The sequence below is a fragment of the Carettochelys insculpta genome, chromosome 23 (genome assembly GCF_033958435.1).
Source record: "Carettochelys insculpta isolate YL-2023 chromosome 23, ASM3395843v1, whole genome shotgun sequence".
In the NCBI taxonomy this organism is placed as follows: domain Eukaryota; kingdom Metazoa; phylum Chordata; order Testudines; family Carettochelyidae; genus Carettochelys; species Carettochelys insculpta.
This window is the reverse complement of record NC_134159.1, coordinates 19,689,489-19,702,014: the sequence shown is the minus strand read 5'-3', so window position 1 is coordinate 19,702,014 and position 12,526 is coordinate 19,689,489. Positions and strand designations below refer to the sequence as shown.

Sequence of the window (12,526 nt, the reverse complement as noted above, 5' to 3'; positions counted from 1 at the left end):
ACGACGACGGTCTAATCAATGCAGTTGGACGGCGGAGACCGTGCCAGACTCCACTCCCTGTCCCTCCCACTGAGCCAATTGATTTGTTTATTTTGTCATTCCAAGGAAGCCCCTGACACATGTGGGTTTAGCAGCTGCCCCAGCTCCTGGGCTTCATTCCCCAATGGCTGGGCTGCAGCTTCTTCAGTGTGTGATTTTGGGTTCCACAGAGCATTTGGTTTCACCATGGAAAGGGAGACCTGTTGGGCAGGTGAGCATTAGCCAGCACGGGATCTACGAAAAAGCTGCCTTCCGGTTAGGAGCGGTTGGCTGACTCTTAAGGAGGCAGTTCTTGTTCCAGCAGCAAGCTGGAGGCCTGGGCTCCTCAGTTCTACTTGTGCCTGACCTTGGGCCTGTTGCTCAAGCCCTCTGGGCCTCTGTTTTCCCACCTGTGAAGTAGGTGGTCTCTCCCACACACCACCACTTTGGGGTATTGTGGGGCTACGGCACTCAGTGCCTGGGCAGTGCTCCTGGGAGTCTTCTGTGCTGAAAAGATGGTAATGAAAGAGCAAGGTCTATTACACCATCACTACACTGAAGAAGAAGCCTCAAAGACACTTCGCTCTCCCCACCGGCAAGGCAGGGTGGAGGCAGCAAACCTTATAAAACTGAGCACCGCTGGGAGAGCAGGGTCAGAGGTTAAGAGGACTTGTCCCCCACCTGCAGAATAGCTGTGAGAACAAGAAGCACCCCATTCTCCAGGGCCGAGCTTGCGGAACTGGTCTCCACTCTGGGAAGCGAGCATCCCTTACCAGCAGGGGTGGGAACAAGTAAGTGAGAAGGGCAGTACTTCAAAGAAACCAATCACACCCACTAACCCTCAGATCAACTCTGCTGTCAGCTTCCAGTGGTGGTAGAAGTAACCAGCGTTCCCTCTAGTTTATTTCCAACCACCTGCAGAACAAATCTGGTATGTGCAGCAAGGCATGCACAGATATGCACCATCAATGGAAACACACAATGCCGGCTGTGGACTTTGCTAATCAGTGTGGCACCTGAATCTCTCCTGTGCAGCCACCCAAGCACTCAGCTTACAGGGAATGCTGGAAGTAAACTCTTGGCCTCTAGGGGACTGGATCCTCCTGTCTGAGCACAGATCTACAGTGTGCACCTGCTTAATGGCTTTTGCAGACACAGGTCTTCACCCCAGAAGGGATCAGTCCTCACCGCTTAGGGGTCCTGGAGACCACAAAAGCCTTGCCTTTTAGTGACCATACAACATCCCTGGCTGAGCCCAGCAGTGGTACACAGCCATGTAGTTTGATTTGGCCCAGGGCAGACACAATCTCAGTGGTACACCCCACCCACTGCACTTTTCTGTTGTAAATACGAACGTTGGAGAGACACTCAGGGCCTGCCTGCACACAGAGCTGAAGACCAGGAGAGTCAAACAGCGCAGCTATAATTACAACCATTTCCAAAGAGGAAGGGAAACCAAAAGGCCTGCCTCCATTAGAGGGTTTGGTCCAGTATAACCATTCTAGTAACAAGAAAACTCACATCCCCAAGCAAAATAGTTCTACTGGCGGAAAACCATGTGGGTAAGGTTAGACCAGGTTTTTGGCTCTAAATTCACTGCTGTAGCAGCTACACACCAACACCAAATCAGCATTGCATCCTGAATGAGGAACCGAAGCTCCCTCAACTGAGTTTCCATAGAACAAAACACTAGTGCTAGAAGGGACCTCAAGAGGTCATCAAATCCAGTCTCCTACAGTGGCTGTCCCAGGAAGGGAGTCAAGACATTGGACTACCTCATTAATACAGACTCACCCTGCATCTCTCCAGGCTGCTGTTCCCAGAGGCCAAGGAACATATCACTGAGAATGGGCAATTGTTAAAGCAACCGCTGAACAGTTTTCCAAAATCACAGCCATAACCCATGCAAAAAGCTTTGCCAAAGATTTTAGCACGTTTCTCTAGCAATGCCCCAATCCGCTCTCAGGTTTGTGGATACTAGTGAAGCACCAGGAGCTTCCAAGTTTTACATACAACTCTTCTTAGGCTGCAGAGACTTGGCCTGTCCCGTAAGAGTGGGGACACAGCACTGATACCAGAACTAGTCCTAAATCAAAACAAGATCGCAATGGCAAACTGCGGGGGGCCACTAGTTAGCCATGCCATACATCTGTCTACACTTCCGTAGCTCTCTTAGCACCCAGGAGCGACTCAGGTCACAAACACTGTGTATAAACCAAAAGGGAAAGCGCTAAGATAGTAATGAGCATGCCCCACTGTCACATAGTCCTTCTCATCCACCTCTGGTTTCAACCTCAGCATTGTTATCTCCATTTTAGAAACAGGCAAGTCCCCTTCTGCCTGAGGTCACCCAGCAAACCAGCAGCACAATCAGGAACAGAACCAGGCTCCTGCTTCCTGGTGGGATGCACCAGCCCTGGGCAGGAGCACCCTGGGGGTTTTTCACGTGGTGCACGAACACCCACACCCTTATTTCAGGGTGTGATGGGATCCTCCAGTTTGGCCTGGTGAGCTGCTGGGCTGAATGTCGGGGAGTGGGGCTGTGGTGTGCATGACAGGTCACAATGGCACCCTCTGAAATGGGGGTCCCAGGGCAGCCTGCCCTCCCCCCCATTACCCAATCACTGCTGCGGGCACCACAGCCCCGCAGCCCGACACAGCCCACAACTCCCCACCACAGGACGCAGCCCAGGAGAGCCAGGGGGACTCAGCCACTACGGGGGCCGGCCCCAGCCGCAGGGGAGCCAGAGCAGCACCCGCATCCCAAGGTCCAGCGCTGCAGGGCCCCTTGCCGGCTGGCGGGTCTCGCCCCACACATGCAGCAGCAGGAAGCCAAGCGCCCGCCCCACCCTGGCTGCAGCCCGGGGGCAGAGTGGGAGCGGGAAGCCCAGGAACCGGCCCCGCCAGGCTGGGGGGAAGGGGCCATTCAGGACAGCGGCGGAGCGGGGGGCAGTTAAGGGACGGCGGGGGGCGGCGCTCCGCAGAGGCGGCTGCAGGGGTGGGGGTCCCGCGTTCGCTGCTCCGGCCCCGCGCCGGGAGCTCCGCACGGAAGCGGCCCCGGCCGGCGGCTGCCCCCCGCCCCTACCTGCGCGGCAAGCGAGCCCGGAGCGCTCCCAGGCAGGTCAGCCGCGGCCGGGAGCCGCCATCGCCTGCGGGCAGGTGCGTGACCCGCCGAGCTCGGCCGGCTGCCGGCGCGGGGAGGGAGCAGAGTCCGCCCCGCCCCGCCCCTGCACGGCCGAGCCCGCTGCCCCGCGGCTGCGGCGCCCCCTGCTGTGCGCGGCTCTGCCCGTGGGATGGCGCTGCGCGCCCTGGGGTGCTCCGGCAGAGCAGAGGAGGCGCCGCTGACTCCGCTTGAGCTTGGTCCAGGGCAGCGGTCTGCCACGTGCGGCTCTGTAAGGACTCCTCTGTGGCTGGAGGCTGGACTTGCAAAGTTAAAAACCAGGCAGCCAACCTCGTGATTATTCGACAAACGGTGAAGGCCTGAAAGTTCCAACGCTTATATCTAAATAGCAAACCATATGGGATCTCCAATCCCGGATAACTCCCCCAGCCTCCTGCAGAGGGAGAAGGCTCAGGAGTGACAGGCAGGAAGACAGTGGTACAAACAGCCAAAGGTGTGAGGAAATAGAATATGTAAAAAGCTTGTGAAAGTCCTGCAGTAAATGTGTATTGCTGTACACATCATACTGTGTGCGCTGTTCTTAAAATAGAGTTACAAGATGTCTGGGCTGACCTTATTTACTAAGGACCAGCTCAAGTTCACATGCATCCCTGCTCCACGGTAGCTCTGGTGGCGGCTGAAAAAAGCCAGAAGAGAAGATGAGGGAGCCCCCAAGGCTCTGCTGCCCAAAGAAGCCCCAGATGCAGCCCAAAAATCCAAGCACCCCTCCAAAGTTTTAAACCATCTCCTGATTCCTGAGTGGGTGCAGGTGCGGTTTGGCTGTGACAGAATCCAGGGAACTAGTTTCTAATGCCAGACCTGGCCGTGGGCCTCTCTCTCCACCCCTAGGCCCTGAAGGAGGCCCAGCCTGCCCTGCACAAGACACCACCAGCAGAGACCTCACTGCAGAAGCTGGGCAAATGACTTGCGAAGTGTCATTTTGGAAGAAAGTCTAGAAAAATCAGAAATAACAAGCAGCCCTGTAGCACCTTAAAAACTCACACATTTATTAGGTCACAAACTACTGGGTTTTACCCACCACTGCTCAGGACCTAATAAATGTGTGAGTCTTTAAGGTGCTACAGGACTGCTTGTTGTTTATGAAGCTACAGACTAACGGCTATCCCTCTGAGACTATTAACCAGCTAAATCAACTAAGCCACAGGGATGGGGGCACAGCTTTACCCCTGGTGGGGGTAAATCTGCTCTGCCCTTGGTTGGCCAATTCAGTGGTTAGGCTTCCAATGCCAAGATCAAAAGGAACAGAACAGCCTATGATATTGGATGGAGAGTTGCTGTCATCGCTAGCAGCTGTGGTGTACATGGCTGCTACCTGAGTCCTATTCCCAGAGCCCTGCCCTGCCATTTTCTCATACAGCTGCATGTATAACCAGGAGACCCGTAGCACCTTAAAGACTCACACATTTATGTATAGCGACAGAGAGGTAGCTGTGTTAGTCTATATTCTAACAAAATAAAAAAAAAGTCATGTAGGACTTTAAAGACTAACAAAATAATTTATTCGGTGATGAGCTTTGGTGGGATCTGAAGAAGTGGGTCTATCCCACAAAAGTTCATCACCGAATAAATTAGTTTGTTAGTCTTTAAAGTGCTACATGACTGTTTTCTTGTTTTTATTTATGTATTGGGTCATGAGTGCTTGGGGGGGTAGGACGCACTTGCAGTGAGCTAAAACCTTACCATCACTAGGACAGGTGGAGAGCTACAGCCCCTTACCACGGCGGGGGAGGGGGGCAGCACAGGGAGGTGTGGTCAGTGCATGCTGAAGGACAAAGCAAGGTGCTGGGTCTAGCGAGTTTTTTTGCCAGGCACAGCTGGTGAAAGTACTGGTGGGCTCCAGGGCCCTGCCAGTCCTGCGCAGCCGGCAGGCGTTGGGTAAGGCTGCCCTCTGCTGCTCCCAGGTGAGTATTGCAGCGTTTTCTGGAGCCAGCTGGTGCTGCACATGTAGGCCAGGGATGCACAAAGTGTGTGTGAGGAGGGGCAGTTCCCCGCGAGGGTGAGGGGAGAATGAAATTTCCTAAGGGGCGCGGGGGGGAGGGCAGCATGATCAGCCCTGGGTCTCAGGCTCATCCATCTCACTAAAACTGTTGAAATGTGTTCCTGGTTTTAGGTCTGTGCAGTCACAGCGCTATCCGATTGAGGGCGGGTTTGCATTCTGGGAACCTATTTTCTTACAGGTGCCAGAAGGGCTTTTTTATATGAACATAACCAAAGTTGCCATCTGTTTGGATAATGTGCACTGAGGTATGTGAGGATGTGGACCACCAATACAAACACACGCTGCGCACTGTGGGTGCTCTGCTAATCAGCTGGGCAGCAGCTGAAGCTCTCCCAGGTGGTGGCCCAAGCGCTCAGCTTAGAGGGAAGGGGGCTGTCAGTATTATCAGGTTTTCTGCTACTGTCAGTCTCCGTGGTGCTCGGACTGGCTGTGGGCTCCCTTCTCACTAAGAAGCTGTACTTTGTATTTCTGGCTCCTGGTGGATGGCCCAAAATATTTACAAGGGAGATATATATTCCATAAGGGACTCTGCCTAGGGCATCCTTTGGGAGCAGGTGGTACCATGACAGGGGCTCCTGCCTCAGTTTCCCTTTCTTCCATCCAGAAAGACACATAGTTTCATGGTGTCTGTTACAAAGCCAATCTCTAGACCCAAGTTCTTTTTTCCCACCAGCACAGCAATTCCCCCAAAGCACTGTAGTAAAACCATTCTCCAGTTCTCGGAGCAAACATCTACAGACACAACCTCTCTCCATCCTCCCTCCATCCCCCACAGGGGACATCACCACCCAACTTCAGGTTTGCCACAGCCTCTCCCCTGCCACCCACCCTTCACTCCAGTCTCTTCCAGAAGGTTTCTTGCAGCGCTTTCCTCCTCCAGGCCTCTCTGTCTGTGAGTCCTGCCCTGGCTCGGAGGGATTGGCTCACCCAAACAGACCTCTCACTTTCTGGGTCAGCTTCCCCTAACCAATGTGGAGCCTCCACTGCCTCCAGGGGCCATCACCCCAGGCAGCTGGTCAGCTGGAGCTCCCACCTGGGAGCAGTTCTCGCCAGCAGGCCTGTTTCAGCTCCCATTCAAACTGGGCTGGGGTGATGCTCGTCTCAGGCAGCTCTCCCCAACACATGCTGTGTCCAGTTCCCTCCCTCTCATGCCAGCTACCTTCTCTCCAGCCTCCTTTGGGTACTAACTGACCTGTCACAAGTGCATGGCCTTTTCTCCAAAGGCCACTGTTGTCCTGAGAGCCTGCGTCTGATCAGGGTCATTTTACAATCACTACAACAGGGGAAAGAGATTTAATTCTGAGGTGCCCTGGCAGTAAAATCAGCCACAGGGAGGAAGAATTGGGTCTGCCTTTTCCCACAGCAGCGAGGGAGAGACTGAAATGTAATGATAAACTGCTCCCTAGCGGCACATGGAGATATAGCCACGGGCAGGCTGCCTGGGCTGAGTCCCACCTGCAGGCACAGAGTGAGCTGGGCAAACACATTTTGCACAGGATGAACCCTGGCTTTGATGCACCCCATTGCAGTTTCACCAGGGCTGGGAAACCAGGACTCTTTTTCCAGCACCAGCGGAGCTACCCTCGTGCTTGCCACGGGGCAGTCAGTTGTTGTTGAAGATGGGATTTTCCCAGCATGACGTCCTACTCCAGTGGTAGGGTGGTTTCTAGCACTAGTACAAGCAATGCTACTGGATAACGAGGGCACATGTTCACCCAGCCCAGATCTAACAACAGTGTCACTGTGAGGTGGATAGAGACCTGGAGGAGCTGTTTCTGGTGAGGTGCAGGGCCCGCATCACTTTCTGCTGCCTGCCAGGAATGAAAACCAGCTTGGAACTCTGTTAGCTGGGCACCTCGGTGGGGTGTCTCTTCCTTCCATGCTTTCCTTCTGGGCCTCCATAACAGTGCAGCTTCTGTGTGTAGAACTGTTTTAGCACGAGCCTCTCACTAAAGCCCCTTGACTCTGAAGACCAGCCGTGTGACTCGGATGCTCGTCTTCCTCACTGCAAGAAGCTGGTTCAGTAGGTGATCTGATCTCACCCACCTTCTCATTGATACTCTGTGATGGAGGTGGCTACACCTACACTGCAGCGGCTGACTCCCAGGTACAGTTTCCAAGTGCGGTTATCAGTCTCAAGGGGTCAGTAGGATTGCTGGGTTCCTGGACAAGGTGTGGTGGTGGAGGGGGCAGGTCTCTGATCCTGGAAGGGATGGCACTTCAGACAGAAAGGGAGGGGCTGGAGGCTAGACTCCCTCTGCCAGCCCATCAGCACCACTCAGAGCGCATCACCCATGGCTCAGGGGTGGTGTAAAGGGCCCAGGGCTCTGGCCCCTGGTACTTCTGCAATAGCAGTGGCAGCAGCTATCCAGGTCCTTTTGAATCGCCAGGCCCAAGGGCAAGGCCAGCGGCATCGGCAGGTCTGATGGACTTAACTTGAGCTGGGTTATAGAAGAACGGAGCTGCACTTTCACCCAAAACCTGTTCCCAGCCCTAATCTGGAACCATTTCCCATTCATCAACCTTCCCACGTTTTAAACAACCCAACCTCCAAGCTGCTCATGTAGCCCAGGTCTGGGAGACCAAACTCCTGTGGTCCGAAGCTAAGCTCTAGTTCGCCACGGCTGAGCTGCAGGACGTTGACATTAACAGCACCAGCCTGATGCACCACAACAGGCAGGTTCCAGGCCTTCAGAAGTTCCCCTATCACCTGTTAGTGGCATCGGTCATCTGCTGCCCATGGGCACAAGCTGATGTCACAAGGGGCACTTTCTTTGCCTCGGAGGATTGTCCTGCAATGGAATCTGATGTGGGCGTTATCGTACCCAGAACAATTGAGCTTTTCACTGCAAATCTTTTTCTTCATTATTTTCTTGACCTATTACATAGTGCCAGTGTTCACATGGGCATCTTCCCTTGTTGGGCTCTCTCCAGGAAATCTCTTTGCAGTGACCTTAACATGAGACAGTTGGCTATTAGCGAGTCTGCTGGCAGAAGCTTTGTTGTCTCTCTGTTGGGGGATGGTGCGTGGGGGCAGGGAGATGGTGACCAGGCGCACACAATCTGATCACATTTCTAAGGCCGGCTCTCCATCCCATCTCTCTCCCCATAGAAGAGCTACGAAGTTGGCATTGTTTCCAAGACTAAAAGTGAGGTGGAGGCTGGAGCAGGCTACTAACGGGATTAGGAGAAACCAGAGGTTGATTAGAACCATGTGGTGCTAACAAAATGTTTTCGACCTGGGCTCAGTCCAGCTCCCTCACACTGAATAGTCGCGAGTACGGAACTAGTCCAGTCTGGTCCAGAACCAGACTTTGCGGCTGACCCCCTTCTTTGCATGAGGCCAAACCCAAATCACAGCCCTTCCCATCCCAAACATCCTGCACCAGGGGCTCAGCCCCAGCCTAATAATTGAATTAGAGCAAGAAAAGTACGTTCCATAATTCATCCAGGCCAGCCACAGGCAAGAAGGGACCAGAGCTCTCGCAAGCCAGAGTGCCCTTTCCAGGCCATTCAGAGCTCGGTGAACATCTTCGGAGATTCTCCCACCAAGTGGCAAAAAGAGCGTTTATCTCCATTGCACCGTGGAGTGATGCTGCAGTGGGCAATCCAGTAGCCATTGATTTAGTGTGTCTGCTTAGACGTGAGGACTTGGTTTCTGCGTGCTCGCCCATCGATGCTGGTACTCCTCCAGGACAAGAACAGCAAGCACTGTGGATTCGGGGGGAGGGGGGGGCGGGAGGTGTTTAGTGTAAACAAGGCCTAAACTGTCAACTTGCAAATTGTCCTTGGGCGGTGTCAGCAATGGAAAGGCGGTGACATCTCATGCTCTAGGGCGACTGGCGACGTAGAGACAGTTCCAGCCCACACAATTCAATGAGCAGCTTGTGTTCGGGGGGTGAGAAGCCCCCTGTGTAGAGGCCAGCAGGCAGCCCCGTGTGACCCAATGAAGCCTGATTTTGAGAGCCTAAGTGGTACCAGGGCTTTGTGCTGGCTTCCTGCATAAGGAGGCTGAGAGCCCCCCAGCTGCCCATTGTTAGCTGCCAGTAGTGGTATGGGATACCAGGCAGCACCCACTGGCCCCATTGCAGCAGATATGCCAAGGATTGAATGAGCCTAAGCACCCTCGAACATGCTGGTTGGTTCCATAGCTGACTGTCAGCCCCCTTGGGCCGGGAGGGCTGCGACATGCTGGCGTTGTCATGCTTGTAGGTAAGCAGAGGACTGCTGGCTGCCATCATCCGCCAACACTAACATCACACAGCAAGGGTAAAATGAAAATGGCTCCTCCTTTTACAGGTGGGAACTGAAACCTCGGGAGATTAAGGCCCCAAAAAGAGCCCCGCATGTGGCACTTCTGTGGCCTACTTGTGTTTACAGTAAAGGCATCTCCCGATCTGTTCTTCTGACTCACAAGTCTAACAAGGGATTGGCCCAGAGTGGTGCAGGAATTTAACCCAGATCTCTGAGTCACAGGGCCATGCTGCCTCTAAGCAGGGGGCGGTGGGTGGGGGGAATTTTGGCCTCAGGGCAAACTGCACCCTGGGACACCCTGCCACGTAGCCAACCCATCCGCTGCGTGCACCACCAACAGAAACACACACTGCTGGCAGTGGGTGCTCTGCTAATCAGCTGGGCAGCATTTGTATCTCTCCTGTGCAGCCACCCAATCACTCAATTGAAAGGGAACAGTGACTCCCACCCTGTCGTACAAGTCCCCTGCTTTGCCCCCCTCTCCGCCCCCCGCAGGACCAACTGCCCCATCCAACCATCCCTGCTCCCTGGGACTCTGAACTGATGGCCCCACCCAATCCCTCCTGCTCTCTGCCCCCCAGTGGCCCCTCCCTAGAGGATTCCCACTGCTTCCTGCGGCTTGGTGCACTGGGTCTGATGGTGCTACAGCCACTCTGCCTGTCTGGAGTGCACAGTTGCACTGTCTGGAGCACTGGGGGAGATGAGGCTGGAGGGGAGGAGGGACAGGAGGGGAAGGACAGGAGCTGGATGGCCAGACATAACCCACAGGCAACAGTTTGTCCTACTCCGCTCTAACATTTTTGACCCTCTCCCTCGCTTTTTGAAGTCACACCTCGTATGTTGATGGCTCTGCATGAGTTCGCCATGAGTTCACCATGATTCCACCCACCTCAGGCCTGCCTCTTCTGTTTCTATCGGTAGCTCTTTGGGGCAGAGAGTGCCCTTAACACTATGTACACTTAGTGCCTAGTACAGTGGGCCTTTAGATACTGTGGGAAAAATAATTATTACTTATAAAACCCTCCTGGACACTCAGAACATATTGATCTCAAATCCCACGACTGCATCATGTGCTTCATTATTCGCGTGCATTTTGTATGTTAACGAAAAGCAGGTTATCAACAGAGAACAGGTGTCGCAGCATGTCAGCAAGACCTAGCCCTGCTCAACAACACTGTGCATCCACCCCACCACTGATAACACACAGTTTGCTGGGAACAGATCTTTCCTTGACCTTTTTTCCCCTCCCCTGTTGATTTTTTTTCTCCCTAAAAATGGAGCCTTTTTCTCCCCAGTTTATACTGAGAATTAAGTGCTTTCTGGATGACAAAGTCCACTTGTCAGCAATATTCTCTGAAATGTCTCTGTTCTCTCTCAAAAGCCTGCCTGACAATCGCTCTATTATCGGAGCTTTCTTAACCAATAGACTTTTTTTTTTTTTTTTTTTTTTGTAAAAAAAAGAACGCCCCTCCAGGGCTAATAAGAAGTTGTTTCCAGCTGTTGCAGAGATGCAGAAGATTTCAACTCAGAGTTCAGCTCAGACTGAAACCCTTATATGGTAAACTCCGGGGCAGAGCTGTTATGTTGTATGTTGGATACTTTCATTTGAGCTTCATGAATGACTTTTTCAAGTGCGGCCCATTCATCGGTTTTGTAATGCACACTGTTAGTTCAAAGGCCCTGCTTTCAAGTCATTTTTGCTCCCAGTGCCCCCGCTGAAACATCTGACTACCACCATGAGATATTTCACTCTTTGCTTATTGTTCTGAGGGGAAAACTTTCCCAACTTCCTTCCTCTTATAGTGTAAGAGACTCACCTGCCACTAAGAATTTTCTGCTAAGAGGCACACCCGTTCGAGTACCCAATAGGGCTGGATGTCTCTTCTTCACCTGGGAAGAATAATTCAAGAGGGTTAGGGCTTCAGGAACCCATTTTACCTTAGTTGTGTCTTCTCCACACCATCCAGAAGTTTGACTTAAAAGATCTCTTGAAGCATTTCAGATGTGGCCATGGAGAGGTTATGCTTGTTAAGGTCATTCTACAGTGTTATTTACAATGCAAATGTCCTGGCAGCTTTGGGGCACTGCTGTTCAAGTGGTCACCCCAGGTACTGAAAAGTGAGTTCATGCCATCTTTTCTGTCACACACAGTTGCTTAGATTCCTCCTCATCCTTAGGGCAGTGCTCATAGGCTTCTCTGAAGAAATATTGCCAGCACTTCAGTGTTCCTCTTTGCCACTGGAAAACCCCTCATGGGTTTCTAGATGATGTGTAACTTACAGCGGGAAGAAGAATTGACTGTACTTTGCTGCTCTCTATGGCTACAGTTACACTACAGCAATTTGCTGACAGAAGTCACTGTCAGAAGAGATTTCCAGACAAAACTTCTGTTGACAGAGTGAGACCACACCCTAAAGCCAATCGGAAGAGTGCTCCACTCTGTTGACAGAGTGACTGGACTACCTGGCCACTCTCTCGACAAAACAGGCACCCAGAAGCACAGCAGACAGGGCTGCCCAGGAATCTGGATGCCCTGTCTGCCGAGAGAAGGCCACCCAGAGCGTCCACACAGCTTTTTTGTTGACAGAACCTGTCGACAAAAGGTGGTTTTCCTCATCTGGGAGAGGCAGAAGGTTGTTGGCAGAAGTGCCGACTTTTGTCAACAAACTGTCAACAAAACGCATATTGTGTGTGGACGTTCCACCAGTTTTGTCGGCAAAACTTGCTAGCGTATCCGTAGCCTATTAGAACATAGCAACAGCAATGGAGTGGGTGGGCAGATGGAATCGAAGAGGCTGTTTTCCACAGTTGAGGTTAGAAAGAGTTCAACCCTCTAGACTTTTACAAACTCTTCTCTTCCTGCACCCAAAACCAATCAGCCATACTGGGCCCCATCTTTTATTCAAACCTGTGTCCCGATGGAAACTCCTGGGGCTGCCAGTGAGTTTATTAGGCCCAAACAGCTTTATTATGCTAGTTCTACAGTCAAAATGAAAATACTGCACCATTTTCAGGCATGACTTTCTAGTCTGTTGTCTTGTGCCAAGAAAGCTCACAGGGCCACTACCTAGAAA

At 52.7% G+C, this 12,526-nt stretch overlaps 1 protein-coding gene across 2 annotated transcripts in view; it reads right to left on the bottom strand.

Moving 5' to 3' along the window:
* ARHGEF16 (Rho guanine nucleotide exchange factor 16) overlaps positions 1-3,368 on the bottom strand; it is a 41,613-nt gene extending 38,245 nt beyond the window's left edge. For both annotated transcript variants that reach the window (XM_074975796.1, XM_074975795.1), the window contains exon 1: positions 3,104-3,368. The gene's annotated coding sequence lies outside the window, so the exon portion shown is untranslated. The remainder of the gene's footprint in view (positions 1-3,103) is intronic.
* Positions 3,369-12,526: the final 9,158 nt, after the last annotated feature.